At 36.9% G+C, this 19516-nt stretch overlaps 1 protein-coding gene across 1 annotated transcript in view; it reads left to right on the forward strand.

The window, feature by feature from the left end:
* tenm4 (teneurin transmembrane protein 4) overlaps window positions 1–19516 on the forward strand; it is a 198046-nt gene that overhangs the window by 6251 nt on the left and 172279 nt on the right. The window contains exon 3 of the mRNA XM_085244029.1: window positions 3480–3571. The gene's annotated coding sequence lies outside the window, so the exon portion shown is untranslated. The remainder of the gene's footprint in view (window positions 1–3479; window positions 3572–19516) is intronic.

The raw sequence follows: 19516 nt of genomic DNA on the forward strand, positions 1-19516 counted from the left end.
ACATTAAGGTAGTGTCAGGAAATATTTACTCTTGTCTTACATTGATACTGTGATTGTGTTGATGAGACTGAACTGTTACTCCATTTCTTCATATAGCCTAATTAGTTACTGTCGTCAAACTCAGTAAGGAAAAAAGTGCCTTGAAAACAGCAGAGTGTATCCCTGTATTTATCCAAATTGTATTTAGCCAATATAGTAATTGTTTCATGCCATTTAGCGTGAATAAGGATTGCAATAATCATTTTGAGTAATCCATGTACAGCAAATGCAAGGACCAAAACAGTGAGAATCACCTTCTTTTCCTTGTGATTTCACTCTGCGAGCCAACAGATCCAGTTTCACCGAGAATCTGTTGGATTGATTTAATAGTTAGTGAGTGAGCAAACTCAGCAAGGAGGCACGATAAATCATTTTTATATGTAAAAATTGATAGGGGGGCTCAGTTCCCCAGGTTATGAGTTAAAACTCTCTGGTTGGCCGGCGCTTTTCTGTGTGGAGATTGCTGCTGCATGGATTTTCTTTCTCTCTTATGCTCCTCCTACAGCCAAATGATAGGAGATCATAAATTGTCCAAGTGTGGATGTGAGTGTAAATAGGTGTCTGTCTTTGCATGTTAGCCCTGTGATAGACTAGAAATCCGTCCAGGGTGTACCATGACTCTCACCCGATGTCTGCTGGGATAGGATACCTCCCCTCTGTGACCCTATGGAAAGCGATGAAGAGAATGGATATATGTAGCAATGGATCCTGAAATGAGAGGATTTACACCTTTAAAGTTGTGCTTTTACTATTTTCCCTCTCAGCATCTGTGAGCAATGATTTAATTCTTAATTAATGCACAGAATTTGCTTTTACTTTTGCATTTAATTCATACATTCTATATTGTAAAAGGTTGCTCTTGTTGAACAAAAGATCAAGGTAATAAATTTGAATAAATTTGAATTTACATTTGAAAGCCTGGTTTAAAAACTAAAGATGCAGGGAAAATAACCAATGGGATTTATGTGAAAAATAATGTCATTAGCTCCAAGAAACCGACCCCAGGCTAAGATAAGTGTACATGTAGTTAGTTAGCAGTATTTTAGAGGAGCTGTGAAGGAGCAGAAGTGCACATCATGGAATCATATCACTTCATTTGTATGAACATTTACAGAGCCACGATCTGTAGCCAGTGTCACTTGATCACTTCCTGCACTTGGCTAATGCAAATGTAAAAGGGTTTTTTTTTTTTGCAGCTCTGCGTGATGACTGTGAAACATTATTCTGTATTAAATCCTTTTAAGTGCACAAAGAATTAAGAAGGGGAAATGCAGAATTTTGAGTTGGATGAATTTAGGCAGCAAAATTTTTCATTCTTTTTTTTCCTCTGTGCTTTTACGAAGAACACTAAAGCTACTCACCATGATTAATATTAACTACAGAGGGGGAGAAACTGCACATTCAAGTAGTCATCTGCATTTGCTAAAAGTGCTGCACTGCATTAAGTAGCGTCTCCTGCTTTTAAAGCAAGTTGTGCAAGAGCACTTCTCTCCTCTGGCTGTATTAAACGAACAGACTTTTGGTTGTTGTGGAAAATAATGAGTGCTTTGAGGCAGACGTGTTTTATCATGCAGTAGGAGACCTGTAGATGTTAAAGAAACTATCTCTCTATCAGTCTTGGTCATTGTCCTGTCAGAGTACATTTTTGAGTTTACCAAACTGTCTGCTGGGGGTTTGTCTGGCAGTGCTGACATGGCCTTTGTTCTGTGGACCGCTATATCAAAACGAGCAGGGGGTAGAGTAATGCAGCTCCCTGAGAGGTAAGCCTTTTAACCTCGGCACAATAAAGTGAGGCATCACAATTCAAAGGGCCGCTCTACAGTCTGTACACAGTAATCTGTTCAGTCATGCGTCACTGTCACCCACATTCTCTATGCCATCACATTTCTGTCTTGTCGTAAATACTTCAATCACAGCATGTCTCCCCTTGAGGAATAGCACTTTCTTGAACCAAAACGGAGGCCAAGGCAGTTTCACATTCCAGCCAACACCTCATCCATCAGATTGAGCAATAATGGCACCTTCTGTGTCCTTATTAAGAACAGTTTTCATAAGACACAGGGGACACGACTTTGTGAACAACAACAGTGTATCAATCAATACACATCAGCGCATCTTTAAAATCTTCATGTGGAAGCAGGGCCAAGCTGGAAATACTTTCATGTGTGCTGCATATGTTCTGGCATCTTCTTTATTTGTGAAAAATGGAAACATAGTAAAAAGCAGTATCACGGTTGGATACAAATGTATCTAATGTAAAATAACTGGAACCCTTAGATTCTTCCTGTATTGTGGTTCAGTTTTATTATATAAGGTTCTGCCTGGCAGGTTAAATACATTATCATTCGACTCTTGTGTCAGACACAGAGCTACAGATGAATGGCTTTACATATTCTGAAAGGTCACACGCTGTGAGAAAGCTACACTTTTAAAGGACAAATACAATTATTTGCATAGTTGCACTTAACAAGTATAGGAAAGAGACTTTATCAGTCCTAAGTTGGCAGTACGAGAAATGCATACAGAGGGTTTTTATAATATCAACACAATCAGATGTTCAGTCTCATTATTTAGAGCGCAAAACAAAGACATTCCTCCCACTTCACTGCTCAGTACCGAAAACATAAAACTGAAATATCGTCCTCAGAGAAGAATGGAAGGGACCATATACAATGAGCAGTGTTAAAAGAGAGACAGACGAGTATTTCCTTTTTGTTTGCAGCAATACACGTGTGAGAAAATCAGGATATTGTGTTTTGCAATAATGGAGACACTTGAGTTTTTGATTTTTATTGCTGTGGCTGATGTTGCATTGATTATGATCTTGGATATTAGAAGATCTGTGATAAATGTGCACAAAGAGCCTTATTTTGTTTTAAAGTAAAGCTGATATGGCTTTATTCCAACAAAACATATAATCTCCAAGATTATAAAACAGTTCATTTTGACTCCAGATTTCACACCTTATATGATGCCGTTGAGAATATAGTTGCATACAAATGTCTGAGAGGACAAAAAAAAGTTGTAGCAATTTTATATGCAAAAGTTCAAAGGTCAACTTCATGGCAACATCTTTATGTTCTGCCAAAGTCCTTTTTTGGCCATTACTCAAAGCCATAACTAAAGAGCAGAAGGGGAGATTGTGACCATATTTCATTTTGCGTCTCATAGTGAATTGGGACACTAATAAAATCTGCCACTAAATCTGTCTGTCATCTGGACAGACATGAATATAAACTGCAACTTAAATGCTTGGCAGAGTTATACAACCACAAAGTAATAACTCATGGTTTTACTCATAATTCTTACAAATAGGGGTGTGTTTTTTATATTGTCACTGTTTTCCTAAAGTTTTTTAATATAAAGTGCAGCATTCGCTTAGAGATTTGCAGTATATACCAGCATGATGAATCTTAACCTGTTATGTATCATACTACTAGGTACTTCATTCAAGCAGAGGTCTTTACAGATCAAGAGTGGGCGTTCCAGACTCAAGTGGCTGCTTCTTCACTGCTGCACACGGTTGGTTAAGGTAAGCGTTGGGGGGCAAGGTAAGTGTTCTTCAGATACTGCTTATCATCTTCAGAGGGGTAAGCTGCAAACAAAGAAGCAGTGATAAATCTCAGGTTGAACATGTTACTCACTGGCATAGCAGCTTCACCATTCGCCAGATATGTCTGGTCACACAGTTGTTAGAAGTGATTTTACCCATGGGTGTTGCTGCCTTGCATTATGCTAAATAGTTAATCCAGTCACTGCACCGCATGTGTCGTAAGGCCTGCTTTTGTTGTGGAAATCATTTCAGAGTCAGTGGTACGAAACAACAGAAATATTCTCATATAAATGTAATTTACCTGCTGAACTTGTAAGAGATTAGAGAATGGTTAGTGTAGCTTGAAATAAGTCGTAGATGTTCCTTCGCAATATGAGAATGTGTTATGACTTGATGCAGTTACGGTTCCAGTTTGCTGTTTGAGCCTGTGGTTGTTAGCCATCATATGCTTTCACTTTTTCATTTGCAAGAGTGGTCAGATTAAAGCGTACAGGTCACCTTGAGTAACAGAACAAGCAGCAAATACAAACAATGCCTTACCTCAGATGCCATTTTAATAAGATTTTAAACTATAAAAAGCTTCTTTCGCTTGTCGCTTTAACCTTATGCAAAGTTTATTCAGTTCTCAGCAGCTCTGTAATCATAGGCATTGGTAAAACTGTATACAGACCTATGCTTTAATACCCAGTGATGCTTATCTTCATGCACTAATGAGTTAATATTTACACAAAACAAATCTCTAAGCTCAGGGTTTAAATAAGTGTTTTTTTCCTGTTTATCACAATAACATGAAGTGATGGTTTCCATTAAAAACCTGATAATTAATCCACATAAATAATACAGGCGGTTTCAGGTCAATAATGCATTACCTCAATCACACTTGATAATCATGCATAGTCACAACTTGAGGGCCCATTTCTCTCCCCCGCAGCAGTTAAGTCACTTTTCATTTTCCCCTGGGATTAAGCGGTTGACAGCTTTATTTACATTAAATATTCTGGACCAGTGCACCACAGACTTTATAACACACATTTTCCTTCTTTACATGCTTTTGGTCTTTAGTGGGTAAATAAGAAAGACTTTGCTCCTAAGGCCACCAGGGAAGTCAGACAAAAAAATTGAGCTAATTAAAATAGGTAATCAGCACTTTCTGTTTGGAAAATGAATTATTGTTTGTTTGTTTACACTTCAGGGAACTCTTTCTACAAAAAGATAAAGTTCTTTATCCATAGCAAAATCTGAGCTTAAATACAATTAGGAGGGAAAGCTCACTTGTGCCTGTTAAGTCAGTTTTGTTTTTGTTTGTCTTTTTTTTTTAATGCTGCAGCTGAGACAAAATATTTACCTGCCTCCAAAAAGTTAGGATCCTGTGATTTGTGCGCCATTTAAAAATGACATATAATCAATAACATCTAAGTTGTTTACTTTTTATATCATAAAACTGATGCTAGCGACATATTCAAAAAAAAAAAGGAGCAGGGACATGTTCACAGCTGTGTTGTATCGCCTCTTATTTAAATGTTTCATCGACTTATATTAAGAGATATCAGTTTTGTGATGAAGGTAAAACATTAATTGTTTTATATGTGCACAAACTCATTAACTGTTTCAAGGCTGGTATGAAAGAGAGACAGCAGATGATCTTAGTTGTGCTTCCTTGGACAAAATTTGATTAAAGAGGGTCCCCGTACTCTGTTAATATCCTCTTTGACTGATAGCTTGTGCAGCAGACAGCAGCTTAGTAAGCCAAAGCCTCTTATTTTCCTGTGAATTCCTCGCTCTAGAATTGATAACCTGCATTAAAATTCGTTAGACTGCTAACAATGTGAAAATTTGCATAAATTAGTTGATTTCTTTTCATTTATGTTTGACCAGCAATGCCTGTTGGAATGCTCAGGCATAGCTGAAAACATTTGCATTTGCATTCTGGGATTCATTGCACAAAATATGTGCCGTAGGCTAACTGCTAGGTATAAATATTGAACAGCTGTAGATAAGGACCATAATGCAAGCCATATTTTATAAATACATGAAGGGTATATGTGTACATTTTATTTTGTATATTTGTTCAAGTGTGGGTTGACACCAGTGTTTAAAGATGACAAATTACTTTTCACAGTCTTTTGCAAGAATGCTAACTGTGTTGTATGTTTAATAATAAAGCAGACAAGCAGGTCAAAGAAAATGACAGCAGGAATGTCTTAATTCCAGTGAATCAGCTTTAAAATAAAGCTCTGCACTTGCATACATTGTGAGTTTGGGTGGTGTATTGATTGACACTGTTACTCCACGCTTGGATGCCCATTGGCATCTGAGAGAAGTGGCAGAGCTGTGGACGATGAGTTGTGGAACAGTTCAAAAAACAAAACCTAAAAGCAGCTTTATTTTTAAAATAAAATAATGGAACATAACTTGTATCATTTCCTGTTGGTATGATCAGGGGAGCTTGACCCTTCACTGAGCTATTTAAAATTTCACAAGCAATTCAGCTGAAAGGGTTGCTGTGACCTTGCTGCAACCATTGAGGTTCATTTTGTTATACTGATGTTATCGGCCTTGTGCTAATATTTATATAAGATGAGATATGAATCCTATTGTGGATCTAACAGTTACAGATCTATTTAAAAGCCTGATTCTAATCTATAAGCCTCAGAGAGTTAAAAGGTCGTCTTCATTTTAGACAACTGTTTTGAGGCTATCAGTGTAAATTCATCTTAAAGTTTGTTTATTTTTATCCGGCGTAAGTGTTAGGGAACGTGAGCCAGGCAGAGATGTCACACTGCTTTTATTGAATGACTAAACACTAAAGTCAAATCACCATACGCAGGAAAATGCCATTGTATACTTAATGCTCAGTTCTCCTCACCGCAGATGCCAATAAGCATTCTTCCATTTCAGTCCTCGATTGATCTTCCATTTTTCATTATTGCAGTGAGAAAAAAATTCCCTCTGACAAATCGATTTCAAGATATTTAGTGTTCAAGTTTCTCTTGTAGGTGGTCTTGTTTAAGTGGTTACATGAAAATGGGCAAAACAAAGCAAAAAAACAGGAGATATTTTCAGAGAAAGGACAGCCCAGTATGCAATAGAAGTTCACTTGTATGACATGGCAGTTGCATGACATGTACCCAAGACAACCAGTCCTCCAGGATGTCACAGAGACACATGATATTATGTGACAGGACTTAATGATATATTAAGAACCAGTGAAATGATGTCTTCTAGCTCACACCACTGACATATTACTGACACATGCAGCAGTCCAGTGGAGATACTCCAAGATACTGATGATACTCCAAGTTTTGTAATGCTGGATTTCTGATCTGATCCCTCTCTTAATCGTGTATATTTTTATAAAACACGTGCTACTTTAGAGACCTTATTTTACGATGCCTTATATAAAATTAGCTGCAGCACAAAGATAGCTTTGAGTTTGTGCAATGAATAAATGTCCATATCAAACACATGTCTACGCATAACATTCACCCTAGTATTTTTAGACGTTACGTTTAATAATTCTGTAATTTTGTACATCACACATCGTAATTTCTGTTTGCAGTAAGCATGCAAATCTGGTTTGCCTCTGTGTTTGTTTATGTATCAATTCCCGTAAAGATAACCTGGTAAATTTATTCAGTTTTATTTTAAAAATGTGTTTTCTTTCTTACCCTATAGTGTATATTGGCCACACTTGAAGAGTGTTTCTCATTACTTCTACTGCAGCAGTAATTGAAGCAAGTAGCGCTGCTGTTCACTTTGGGTGGTGCTGTTATTTATTTATGTTATTTAAGGGAAGCAGGCTGAAGGACACATAACATCCTTTGAGATTAGCTTTTGTTGTTGTACAAGTAGAACTAGCTAGACTCTTGCAGCACAGAGAGATGCTGAACTACTCAGTCATCATTTGGCATTTTAAGGTTCTGTAATGCTGCATTAAGTTAATTTTTATTTTTTATTTATGAATCACTCTGGCTCTTTCAAATATTTACTTGTATGAACCTTTGAAGTGTTCATTACAGTGGCAGCAGAATGTTGATATTGATTTTACTGACTGCTATTCCTTACATGGCTATATATTTTAAAAGCAAACAAGATTCCGAATGCAATATAAAACCATAATTCTGCACCGTACTTGTATGATGTTTCTACATTCAGACAGTATCTGCATTTATTGTACTGTAAATATTTCAGTATTCCTGAAAGTAGAGACACTCTTAGCCACTTCTCGCTGCATTTCGCACATTCAAGATTTCCTCTTAGCTTTTTTTATTGGCTACCATTAGATCAAGTTGCAATGTAAATTCATTGCAGCAACATCTTGAGGTCATTTGAGCAGCTGCTTATGTAAAGTGAAAAGGGACCCTGCTGATGCAATAAGTATTTACTGAAGCACAGAAGCACTAACTAAATTTCCTCTCTGCTGGAGATGCAATATGTAACAGTTGTCATTTCCAATTACTCAGACTGAGTAGGTGGCAGGTGATTGACCCTGTAAACATATTTTGTGCCTGAAGACGTGTGAAACCAGCCAAAAACAACGATAATGGACAGCCTGTAGAGGTCTGCCTTTGTCTCCGATGCTTCTGCTGCATTGTGCATCTGTGTTTGTGCAGTGCATAGTTGTTACTTGTACTCAAATGATCTCGCTGGAAATGGAGAGATATTTCTTAGTTAGATGTTGTTATTTTTTTTTTCTAAAAAAAATATCAATCCTAGCCAATCATATATTTGAGATGCTTGAGGTCCCTTGGGAACCCACAGTAATCTGAGCGCTAAGAGTAATAATATTAGTAAGTGTGAAAATGTTTGTGCATGCAGTCCTGATTAACATATGGCGGAGATGAATCATGGAACCAAAAACAGTTTATTTTTTTGGCAATGATAAACAGAGTATGCCTTTTCTGGCAGTGAACCACTAGGTTTTGTTTTGTGCTTTTAGAAACTAGAAACTGCAGTTTGTTTTTATAATGTCATAGATTTCAGGGTGTATTTCTGCAGACTAAACCAGAGAATTTAGGAAATTAATTTCTAATAAAAAAAACGAAAGATTTGTTTTCAAATAATGGCCTCATCGGATCATGAGAAATTTCACTGCTACTGTGTGTGAAGCAGTCTGTAACCATTAAAAAATAAACTGTATTTGTAAAGGAGGGATACAAGGAGGTCACGACGTAGTAAAAGCACATAATTTATTAATATCATTTATTGTTTCATGTGAGACGCTTGTCAGAGTTACAGGTGTCAGATCGTTTGTCATTTAGTTATACAACTGCTCCTATTTTGCACAGTGACCTTTACTGAAGAAAATGTCTAATTGTGTTTTTCTCATCCACTCTTATAGTCTCTGACAGGTCGGTCAAGGCACATACTATGTGTAGATGTGAGCGTATATATCAGACATGCTCTTTTTCTGTCCATCTCTAAAAAAAAACAAAACAAATAAAAAAATATTAATCTTATTTTTCAAAATTAAATATTATAGGATCCTCATTAGAAGGGCGAAATGCATTTGTAGGTGCTGCGCTAATCTCTAATTTCCTGGATCGGATTTGGTGAGTCAAAAAAAAAATCAACAAAAAAGCTACAGTTATTTATTCCTTTGTGCTCAGACCGGAGCTCTCCTCATAGATAATTTATCAATGCTAGTGCTTTGGCATCAGCTAAGAGTTGTGTATGTGTGCAGAGCAGTAAACGAGTGCATTCTCAGATACTATTGGCTTTCACACCGTGAAGTTTCCTGATGGCTATCAGGAAACTTTGCGCTTTAATTGATTTGGATCAATTACAGCTGACTCCTGGTTGTCATCAAGAAGAAAAGATCAATATTCTAGCTCAAGCCAAGAGAGGTCAAAAGCATTGTGCATGTAAACTGTCCTGCATATGTGAAGTATGGCCTTGTAGATGTTAGTTATTTTCTTGTCAGGCCAAAACTTAACAAGCTGTAACTTCTTTTACACACTTTTGGCAGCATTCTTCAGAGATAGAGCAGCTATATCCTTAATACAGGAACAAATCTCTAGTGTTTTCAATCAGTTTGCAATGTTTTTGTTTTTTTTTTGTTTTTTTAAAAAAGCACGTCATTGAAACTGATTACATAAAATAACCTTTTCATTTTTGTGGTTTTCTAAACATATGCTTTGTTTTACTTGTTACATCCTTATTTCAAGTTTAATAGCAGACTGTACAGAAATAGGTGCTGGCAGATATTCCTTAATTACCTTAATTAACAACACTCATTAGAGTGATGACTTAAGATGTCAAACATCTACCAACATTGATTGAGCTCTAGCAACTAACAGAAAATTAACAGTTGTAAAAATAGAATCTTGGAAGCTTTAGCCTACGGTTTAAGATGAAGGATTATGCAAAATTATTTCTTTAGTTAGGGTCACATAGAGTCAGCACTATTCAAAGGATCAAATCCATTCACTATAGGCCATTCTGATGGAAAACGAGTGTGCTAAATATGACCTTGAATTGCGTTCCATGCTTTGTAAAGGCAGTGTTTGTGCTCAGTATAAACATCTTAAAGTTTAAAACCCATGAGACAGTGTCTCGAGTTCAATGGGATTAACATATTACTGATCCTCACTGCTGGGATTCTTGTAGGGGGGGTTATATTGTTGCCATTTTATATTTTGCAACATGAATGCATTTAGACAGGAACAACACAATATATTCATTCACCATTTTATATATCATCTATTAAAAACAGAGTAAAAAACAAATGGCAGAGCACGAATTGAGATATTGCAAATAACAATGACTATTGTTTTTTTTGTAGCACTTGGATGTATTTTTACAAACAGTTGGGCCGTCGCAGTTCTGCTATCTCAACATTGTAGGACCCTGAAGTTGATTACAGTACAGCCAATGTGACAATTGTGTTGCTTTTAATTGCTAATTCTTTAAAGTCTAAACTATGGATTTTAGTTGTGGTGCACAAAACTTGTATAGTGATGACAGTAATATTAGCTTTTAGTGTTTATTTTACTGACCCACAGTTGATGCAGGTGTGGTTTGGTTTCTTTTGGGTGGTCTCCAGATGCAAAATCTTGACAATAAAGGTACATAGTGTTTGTGATCTAAAATTGATAAGCAAGCAAGCAGAAAATGGGCAACAATAAAAAGAATTTGAAATTTGCTGGCGTCCATGCTTTTCATTTGACACTGTGCACCATGTCCTCAGCAGGGACTTTGGAGTTACCAGAAAAAAATTCCTGAAAATATTCATTGCTGTTATGAGTTTGAAAAGTGTTTCTGCTCAAGTTATTTTTCGTGCCCTTAGCCAGATGTGTGAATTCTGAAGTGGTACAAGAGTCGAATTATTCTGTTTTGCTTCTTTTTCCAGTGCATATTTCAGTGTAATGGTGTAAGTTTGCTACAGTCAGTGCAGTACTTTATCATAACCAATGTGCAAATCGTTGCAGTGTTGGTGTATTTTTCTTTTTTTTAAGGAAAGAAACAAGCTAAGAACAGGCAATGAAAATCAACCTACTCGCTGCCTTAGTTAGAAAAATAGGTACTCCAGTGGGTGCTGGAGAGACTGTGGGACTGAAAGAGCAAATCATTACTGTGTATTTTGGGAATGTCATTGGAAGGGTTAGCTGCTGGAGGACAATCACAGACAGCATGGAAGAAGTTTTCAAAATGAGTTTTCTAATCAGATATTTTTTGGACTATAGGACACAGCCTATAGGCTTTTCCAAATAACAACAATTCTGGTTTCTGTTAAAAATCAAACATAAAAAGATTGTCAAGGACCACTTGCATATTTAGACTGGTTTATTGTGATGCTTGGTATTTTGTTATAATTGGGAAAAAATTGATTTGTGATTTTCCCACTTAAGGAACACATTGACAAACGCTGCACCAGAGTAACTGAGTAATTTAAGCGGTGTAGACTGGATTTCAGATAAAAGAGTATGTGTTGAAGTATAGTTACTTTGTACCAGGTAAAGTACCACGTATCTGCTATACAGTATTCTGCATTATGTAAGTGTTCTGCTTTTCTTTCTTTTGTCAGCTCTCTTTTTCTGTTTTTTAAGCTCTAAACGTCTGCAATGCTATGTCCTAGAAAAGTTGGACTTTTCTATAATAAGAAAGAAAACATCTTTTAAATGGTCCTTTTAGGTGCTGCTAGAGTGCATCAGATCATCAGTCCTCTTCAGTCACATCAACCTCTGTCGTCTTTCACTCAATCCGTGAATCTTCTCTGTGGTCTTCTTCTTTTCCTCATGGCTGGCAGCTCCATCTTCAGCATCCTTTGTCCAATATACCCACTATGCCCCCTCTGCACATGTCCAGACCATCTCATACTTGCCTCTCTAACTTTGTCTGCTCCTCTGATATTCTTATTTCTGATCTTGTCTAACTCCCACTAAAAATCAACATCTTCAACTCTGCTTGACAGCTTGGCCTGCTTTATTTTTTGTCAATGCTACCATTTTCAATCAAATACATAACAGGCTTTACTACTATGTTGTAAATCTTCCCTTTGTCTCTTGCTGCCATCCTTTTGTCACAAATTATGCCGACACCTGTCTCCACTCAATCATGCTTTGACTCTCTTCCTTACTTCTGTCTGTGGTGCACATGACACACATATGTCTGTCTTGCTTATACTACTTTCATTCCTCTTCTCTCCATAGCATTACTCCACCTTTCCAGGCTCTCTTCCACCTGCTCCCTACTCTTACTCTCTCACTGCAGATCACAGCGTTATCTCTGAACATGAATGTCAACCCATTCATCATCATCCTCTTCCTTTGAATACTTTCCATCCCTCCTTATTCCATCACCAAGTGTTCTTGCCTTCTTTCCTTTTTTCTTACAGTACATCAAATGGCTTCCTGGGAGATTCCCTCAGCACTACATTTGTACTTTTCCAGTCATCCAGTCACTCTTCTCTGCCACTCAGAACCTGTTTCAACCTAAACTGTATGCAACAGTCTTCCTTCTTTAATTTCCACCACTTAATCTTTATCTGTGCCTTCATTATTTCCTCTCCACGATGTCATCCTACAGACTACCATGCAGTGCTTCCTCACTACATTCTCCCTGACACCACCTTGCAAACTCTTATCTTATTTAGATTGCAACTTCTGCATAAGAAATAGTCCACCCGTGTGTTGACTCATGCATCAACCCATGTTCCTCCCTCTTTTTGAAGTATGTGTTCAACACAGCCTTTTCCAACCTTTTTGCAAAATCCACTTTGATCTGCCCTTCCAATTTCTCTCCCTAACACTATACCTACCGAACACCTCCTCATCACCTCTGTTCCCTTCACCCAGATGTCCACTGAAGTCTGCTCCAATCACCACCTTCTCCCCCTGAGAACACTCTCGATCACTTTATCCAACAGAGTTTCTCTGTCTTTTCCAACTGACTTCTGGCTTGTGGTGCATATATGCTGACAACATTCAATATCACATCTTTGATTTCCTGTTTCAAACTCATTATCTTGCCTGACACTCTCTCTTCAGCTCCACAACACTGTTCGCATACAGTTTGAATCCATCTCCAGTGCTCCTGGCTTTGCTTCCCTTCCACCTGGTCTCTTGCACACACTTTTCTTCTCTCTTCCATATCAGCTTTCTCTCTTTGCCAGTCATTGCCCCTATATAATAAGTCCCTACACTTACCTCCACATTCCTGCCTTTGTTTCGCTCTTGCAGCCTTGTAAGACACCTTCCCCCTTTCTTCTTCCTTTGTCTTTGGCCAATAGTAGCACAGTTTCCACTGGCACAGTTTTGACCAACAGAGGTAGTTGTTAACCTGAGCCTAAACCAATCCAGTATGGAAATTTCCCTCCTTGGTAGAAGTACAACAAGTATACTGCCTGTTACCCTTCCTCACTCTGGCTGGAATTACAATGCAATCCAAATATCTTCAAGTAAGAATAGTAATAGAAAAAACTTTAAGTGGTCTCCATTTTGTACTTGCCTGTGAAAACAATTCCTCTTGGGAAAAAAGTAACTTGATATTGAAATGTGAGGTCATACTGCAAGGTCAGTCATTATTTTTTTGCCTCTACTGCTTCACTAAAAGTATATATATTCTACTTAATAAATTAAAAGTTCAAATGAGTCAAGCTGAAGACTGCACAGGCATTATTACAAATCTGAGTGCAGAAATGTTAGTCAGCGCTGTTGTGCTACTGATAGAAATGCATAACAATGCAACATTGCAATTGTTTAAAAGGTCAGACCATTGAACCACCAGATGAAAAATATCTACTATCTCGCTAAGATACTGTTAACCAGAATTCAAATACAGCTACAATCTTCACTGACAGTTTACTGAGCCAGTATGGACACACATTGTTTCTAGAGCAGTCAACATAATGATAAGACGACAAACTCTTAATGTCTAATTTAGAAATCTTAAATTGGTCTTGAACCGTGAGATGAGTTCCCTCATGATGACCAGATAATTGCCATTAAAAGTATTGTCAAAGACTCTGCATCAAATTACACTGCAACGCAATGACCTTTTCCAAAAGTGATAAATCATATTTTTTGCCCTGCTGTGCCAAATGCATTTTAAGTGAGTTGAAGAGACATATTGTAAGTTTGCATGATCATTTCAGTTTAGGTAACCGTTACGAATTTAGCAAATGAGTAGCTTCCTCACATTTACAACTGAAATACTTGACTGAAACCTCCATTTAAAGTGATTGCACCAAGGACAAGGGAGAAAATAGGCTGCTATATCAGCTATCCAGTCACTCCAGAGCCTTTCACACAGCCTCTGCAAATTATAGTAGGCTCATTCCATGATTTTTCTGCAACACATAAAAAATAAATATGACAAAGGTTCTGTTTTCAAGGCCGCAGGTAGCAACAGAATTTAAAGTTGCTAAATTTCACAAGTTGAATTCTACCTCCTCATACTGCTGGATGTGAAACAGGGGATGCGATTGTGAGTTTTCAAAGCACAGGAGAAAGAATTTCTATTAACAATTATATGAGATAAAAATTAAAAGTAGTTTCTATGTCTATGTCTACAAGATGATGATAATAATTAAATGGTCTATTAATGTGAGCTTTAGAAAATCTTCATGATGTTTAAAATCAGTTACATTAGGTCTTAGACCCCCAAAGATGTGAACAATTATTTCTATAGTGCTTTATAGCCCATTGCAACTCATTGTTTTGAATTTGCTTTTGAACACAGTGGCACTTTTGCTGCTAATGAGAAGGGGATATCCCTTAGGACTTGGTGGAGACCAAAAACAGAGCTAAATTGGGGTGAATACTAGACTTAATATTCCAACTAGAATAGAATATGATAAGCAACACAAATTCAAATGAATCCTAATCTTCCTCTGTATCTGCTGGACTTACAGTCATGTATGAGAGGCTTAGCAAAGCTGCATAGGATCCTTTTGTAAAGCAGTGTTACCTTTCACTGAAAATGTGTTTAAGTAGCAAATGTTACTCTTATCACATTGATTCATTGAACACAGTGTAAATTGCTGTTCTTGAAAGCACTGCCTTACACTCTAATTAGTGCATGTATAGAGGTGACAGGCTCCTGAACTGGTATGCAAGTGATAAAGTACACTAAGTGGTGCATATGGCTGAGACACAATGCTAAACAATATAAAATAACTTTCTTTTTCTTCAAGCACAGAAAAACATCTCACATTAAGTACTAAAAAGAAGTTTTTGAAGGTTGTGTGCTCAGAATTGTGCTTGATTGTTTTTCAGTTCACCTTAGAAGAGAATTTTGTCAGTTAGATCTTGAACTTTTATAGTCTTTGTGCTCATTTAATGACAGAGACGACTTTATTAATCCTGTTCCCTGTAGTATGATCTGAGAGGTGGGATAACACATGTGGTTGTGCTAAAGTAAGACCTATATAAACCTTTATTTTTTAGCTAGGTCTTAGTTTCTTTCTCTTTGTTCCTCTTTTCCCTGATCCAAGTTTCCAATCAGCCTGAAACACCTGTTGAATTACAGCTAACTTATAAAGCTGTGAAAATGCTTCTTTTTTTAAAAGAAATTGGCACTTGGCATTGGTTAGATATCACCAAGGCATCTAACACGAGGGCAATATTCTATTATTTATCTGTTGCACATTGCTGGTTTTGCTGTTTTGATATACAGCAGCAACATCTGTGCAGCTGGCTCTAACAAAAATTTGGTTCTAATTAAAAGTAATCACCTTTGGCTGACTGGTAAATGGACCACCCAGCAAACTCTGGGGCTAGGCACTTAACTACACGATGGGGCTGCCAATTTGGCCGTCACAGATGAGTTTTCGGGATTGGCACAATGGCAGGGTTATTATAAAGCCTCACTGGCCCATACTCTGAGAGGGCTGGTGCACCCATGTTTAACTGCAGTCCTTTGCATCTGACCTGGTTGGAGACAATGTGAATATCATTTGAAATTTTTCACTTCTTTTTTCTTTTTTGGCAGTGTGAAAATAACAATTTTGGGTGAGTCAAGGATAGACTAGGTTGGATAATGCGAGCAGACCCCTGAAAAAAAAAGCTGTCTACCCTTAGCTGCAGCATTTTCTTCTCATTATAAACTGGTTATTACTGCAAATTTGAAGTCCAGCTTTGTTATAATTATTTCCTTGGTTTTATCATTTTCATTTTGTCCAATGTAGTTGATAATTGGTCATTTATACACAACAGCTGCCATTCTTCTTTTGAAAAATGTTTTTGCTGTTTCAAAGTCTTATTAATTTTTGAATTCTCTACACCATAGGTGTCAAACTCTGGCCCGCGGGCCAAATTTGGCCCGCAGCCTAATTACATTTGGCCCGCGAAGCCCTACCAAATTACTATTAGAGCTGGCCTACTGGTATTATACAGCTAATATATATTTTGTTTAGTATTAAGCTTTGCTTGTTCCACATTCAGATTTTCAGCAAAACGTGTTTGAGTCCATAAGAAAAGATTCATTCTTATATCTGGATGAATAAATATATTTCAATAAATATTAACGTTAGCCCGCGACTTTGTTCCAGTTTTGAATTTTGGCCCACTGTGTATTTGAGTTTGACACCCCTGCTCTACACTGTAGGCTAACCTTGTTTTCGTAGTAGGTGATTGTTCTTATTTTGTCATATGATATAACCTCCAGATTTATAGAAAGAATGAACTATGAGTGCATTCGAGCATTCATTATATCCCAGAACACAAATCCCACTTGGTATTATTATTAAAGTGGCATGTTAACAATCTGTTGCTGTTAATATCATCTGCAACCTTGTGAGACTTCAGTCCTCCCACACAGTGTTACTTTTCAGCCTCAGTTTTGCCCATTCTCTTCTGTTCAATGCTTATAATGTACAATGAAGTTCAGCAATGTCTGAGCAATGACAACATACTGCAAAAGAAACCCTGGAAGTTTTTTTTTTTTGAGGGTGAAAAAGTATCAAATTCTGCAGTGGCTGAGTCATTCACAAAATTTCATACATTTTATTTTTTGAAGATGGAACTAAAGACAGAATGACAAGCCAACAACAGCTAAAGACAGCTGCAGTAAAGGAAAAAAAAATCCTTGATGTTAACAACTTCCAACAGTCAAGGATTCTTGACAATGTATTAAAACATCTATGATTATATCAGTTGGTCCAATTATATTGGAGCCCCTGAAAATTGGGGGAAAATGGCTGTAATTATCGCAATATTTTTGTTCATCCACTAAAGCTGAGACTCTGCTCTTCAGCTGTAACTTGTTTTATTTTAAATCTATTGAGGTGGCATATAAAAACCAATATTCTGACAGTTGGGTCCGTGTCCAAACATTTGTCGACATAACTGTATTTCCTGTGCACTCATTCATTTGTTCAATGATTCTCAACACCTGGCTAGCAACGTGGTATTAGTCAGTGAAGTTATCCCTACACAATTACAAAGATATCTTTTATTTTTGTTGTAAAAATAGATTAAACGTTAAACGTGCATTTACTTTATCCATCTATTTTTGTAAGCACTTATCCATTTCATGGTTTTGGGGGGCTGGACTCCAAAGGCAGAATTACGATGCTGAGGCGTCGACGTGGGCAAAGGGAGTAACTGGTCAATTCACTTCCACAGACAGTATAAAGCATGGATGTCAGAAATATGAAGCCAATGCAGCGGGACATGCAGATGGCCATAGCAGTTGTTGCAAAAGTCTCATGGTTGTATGGAAACCCAAAAAGTGAAAAAACACTTGACCTCTAGAAGCACTTTCCTCCTGAGCTTATAAGCTCAGTTCCATCTTTTGAGTCATACTGAATAATATTTTGAAAGTCTATTTAGTAAATCCTGGTGGTATCATTATAATTATTATAATTGTTCAATTAGCTCACAAGTTGTAAATGAGTTTTTTGCAAACAATATTGTGACACCTGTGGATACTTTTCATTGTTTTTAACACTTATTTCACTTCAGCTTTTCATATGTTGTAACATCATGTTTCTCTGTGGCTGTTTATAGAATGAACAGGAGCACAAGCAAGACAAGCCCACAGACCCCCTGTTCTTGGCACTTGCTGCCTGGTGACAGTAAAGAACCACAACATGTACAAGACATGTGTCATTATATAGATAGGTCACCTGTGTATCAGAGAGCCAGCACACAGAGACAAACTAACATTCACACCACTCACATTCACACCTACAGCCAGTATGGAATCATCAATTACCCCAACATGCATGTCTTTGCACTGTTTGAAGAAGCTGGATACTTGGAGAGAACCCAGTTGTCATATAGAGAACATGCAGAGAAAAGCCCCATATGCATATGATTCTAAGCCAAGACCAGTTTTCTCTGAGGCAACAGTACTAACCACTGCATCACCTATATTCAGTCCACTAATCTAGTATTTTTGCTCAGCATCAAAGCTAAATATACCACCACATGTTTCATGAAGCCTTTCCCTACTGTGTCAGGCAGCACACTGAGGGAAGAAAATGGAGGCAGGAACAAAGAATGATTTTTTTCTGTCACTAATATTGATCAGACACACTATGAGAGATTAGCTGCGAATATACCCAAATTGTCTATTGAGTGGATAGTTTCCTTTTGCAAATATATAAGTGAGCTTATTTTTTAAGTATTATTTATAGCCATTTTTTGATAACTTGCTCGCTTGCACATCTACAGGCAAAAATCATTTTTTTCTTATTCTTACTTCACTGGGGTGTCACGCTGCAGAATAATATATGTGCAGAGTTTGTTTTTAAAGCCATTTGCTGAAGGGGGAAAGATTCTGTGTTCAGCTTAAATTGTGCAGTTTACATATGCACTTAGAAGTAGAAGTATTCCAGACTTTTAACATATTAATAGACCATGCATTTTTCCAATTCAGTTTCTACAGAAAACGTAATTTATCCAGACAGTCATTAATTAATTAATCATTCGATCAGGTTAATCTTCCTTTTATTCAATTTCATGTCGAATGTATAGTTTTAAAATGACATGAAAGCATTATTACCTTGCAGAAAACTTGTATTGATGTGGGAAGTCTTGGTGCCTTCATGCCACAAACTTATTCAGTTAAATTAAGAAATGTACTCTAATAACTGAAAAAAATTAGTCATAAAAGTTTTTATTATTTAAAAAACTCTGAATTTGATGTTTCAGTCTTTAATTAAACACTTATTTCTACCGTTGTCATGCAGGGAGTTTGATAGGTATTTTTATACCATAAACTTTGAATACTCAGTTTTTGATATTTGTGAATGTTACTGTCTGTTTGAAAATGGTGACATTTGGAGGTTCTAATTTTGTCGGCAGTATCAATTTCTCTGTAGCACTGAAAAGATTTCTGGGTTCTCAAACAGAGCTTTTTAATACCTGCGTGAAATAAATGAAGCATGCAAAGCATTCACTATATTAGATCTGCAAAAATAGATTAACAATATAACAATAAACCTTAAGTTAGAACCAGATTATTCTTTCTGATTCT

Source organism: Mchenga conophoros, linkage group LG14 (genome assembly GCF_057382185.1).
Source record: "Mchenga conophoros isolate Kocher_MC1m ecotype Shallow Benthic linkage group LG14, M_conophoros_male_GT1.1, whole genome shotgun sequence".
Taxonomy (NCBI): domain Eukaryota; kingdom Metazoa; phylum Chordata; class Actinopteri; order Cichliformes; family Cichlidae; genus Mchenga; species Mchenga conophoros.